Raw genomic sequence first — 2,500 nt, 5'->3', positions numbered from 1 at the left:
TTATTTTCGAAGTCTTTTACTTTTTTCTTTTTTTTTTCTTCTTCTTCCTTTTCTTCTCCTCGTTCTCTTCTTCTTCTTGTGCTTTGCCTTATTTTTCTTTTTCTTGAATTTCTTTTATTTTCGAAGTCTTTTTCTTTTTTCTTTTCTTTTTTTTTCTTCTTCCTTTTCTTCTTCTCTTCATCTTCTTCTTCTCTGTTTTCTTTTTCTTTTTCTTGATTTTCTTTTATTTTCGATGTCATCTTCTTTCTCTTTTTCTTCTTTTCTCTTCGTGTAAATCATTGCATCAAATTAAGTTTTTATGTTATCATTTTTCCCTTATTTTTCCCTTAATTTTTAAAATTCGTATCTTAACGAATTCGATTAAACCAATTTCTTTATTGGCCGCAAAACTATATTCCTCTACCATCCACAACAATTATTAATTAAGAATTATAATATAATATATCCCACGAACCTAGAAAATTTTCTGTCTGTAGCGATTACATAACGATGACATAACTTTCTTTATAACAATTACGATAAATGTTTCATGTCCAATGCGGAATAATTTGCTGCAAATGCTAAAGCCAGATTATTTCCCTCTGAAACAATTTGAATATTACTTAAGATTTCTTATCTGCAATGATTTTCTACCTTTTCTGCTCAGGTAACAACATCAACACACATTACGTGTCTAATTCGAAATATTATGCTACAAAACCTAAAACCAGATTTTTTTCTCAGATTTTTTTCTCTGTGTAATGAACAGTGCATAATTCTGTCTGTAACGATTTCATAACTTCTAAGTACACGTAACAAATACAACAATTTCACAATGCCACAAATTCTACAAACTCAAATTATTTCTCATCACAACCATTCTAAGCATTACACAAGACTTTCTACCTGTAACGATTTTATAACTTTTGAGTGCATGTAACACCTACAACAAACATCTCATGTCTAATGTGAAATATTATGCTACAAATTCTCCAAATTCAGATTATTTCTCGCTACGACCATTCTAAACATTACACAAGACTCACTATCGGTAAAGATTTCATAACTTCAACATAACAACTGCAATAAACATTTCCTGCCTAATGCAAAAATTTACACTAATATCCTAACACCAGATTTTTCCCTCTGTAACCAACTTATAAATCACACAAGACTTTCTCTCCGTGACGATTTCATAACCTTTCACGTACACGTAACAACTACAACAACCACCCCATGTCTTCTGCGAAATATTATGCTACACAACCTAATGCCTGATTATCTATCTCTATAACCAACTTACGCGTCACTCTGCGCAGACCCGACCCCGTCAAACCTAATTAGGTCTAATGGAACTAATCCCCTTTACACAAATAAGAATGCAGATTGGTGCAGGATGGACACGGAAGTATACACAAAATGAGACACACAGAGAAAGAGAGAGAGGAAGGAAGGATGGGAGAGAGAGAGAGAGAGAGAGAGAGAGAGAGAGAGAGAGAGAGAGAGACAGAGAGAGAGAGAATGTAGATAGACAGACGTGTATACACACACACTCACACACACACACACACACACACACACACATATATATATATATACATATATATATATATATATATATATATATATATATATATATATATATATATATATATATATATATATATATATATATATATATATATATATATATATATATATATAGATAAATATAAATATATAAATATATATACGGAGAGAGAAGCAGACAGAGAGAGAAAGAGACAAAGGCAGACAGAAACAGACAGACAGACAGACAGACAGAGAAAGAGAGCGACCTGCACCCACACACACAGTACTCCCCAAACACACACGAACACGCAGTCACCCGGACACGCCACACATCAACGTCAGGGCGAAGGGGGGGGCGGCCGAGTCCCCGCTGAGGGTCGAGATGAGACGCCTCGGCCACAAATGATCAGCGACCTTTTATCTCCGCTCGAAACACATCAGGTCATGGCGTGCTGTAGGCTCCTCCCCTTCCCTCTCTCTCCCCTCTCTCCCCCCCCAACCCCTTTTCTCTGGCTCTTGCTCTGTCGTTTGCCTCTTTCCTTGTACTTCTTTTTTTGTCTACTCTATTATTTCTTCATTTCGTCTTCCCTTTTCGTTTTCCCCTCTTCGCGTCCCCCCATTTTTTCCTCTGCCTACCGAGTATGTCTTTCTTCTCTCTTGCCCTCTCCCCTCTCCCCTTAACTCTTTTTCTTTCCTCTCTATATTTCCCTCTTCGCCTTCCTTTCCTCTCGTCTCTCCCGTCTTTCATCGTTATCTTTGCCTCATCCTCTGTCTATTCCTTATTCTCCTTTCCCTTCTCCTAATATCTTTTTCCATCTTTTCTCCTGTCTCCTCTTCTGTATCGTTCCCTCTCCCCTTACCCCTTCCCTCTTCTCACTCCTATCTCCTCTGCTCTAACCTCTCCTCTTCTTTCTTCCCTCTTCCCTTTTTTCCCTCTTTCATTTTTTCTCACTTCCCCTTTTTTTCCATT

At 36.8% G+C, this 2,500-nt stretch overlaps 1 protein-coding gene across 1 annotated transcript in view; it reads right to left on the bottom strand.

The window, feature by feature from the left end:
* Nos (Nitric oxide synthase) overlaps nucleotides 1-2,500 on the bottom strand; it is a gene marked incomplete in the record, with an annotated part of 229,042 nt that overhangs the window by 144,792 nt on the left and 81,750 nt on the right.

This window comes from Penaeus vannamei, chromosome 1 (genome assembly GCF_042767895.1).
Source record: "Penaeus vannamei isolate JL-2024 chromosome 1, ASM4276789v1, whole genome shotgun sequence".
In the NCBI taxonomy this organism is placed as follows: Eukaryota; Metazoa; Arthropoda; class Malacostraca; order Decapoda; family Penaeidae; genus Penaeus; species Penaeus vannamei.
The sequence above is the reverse complement of the archived record's forward strand: the minus strand, read 5'-3'. Positions and strand labels throughout refer to the sequence as shown.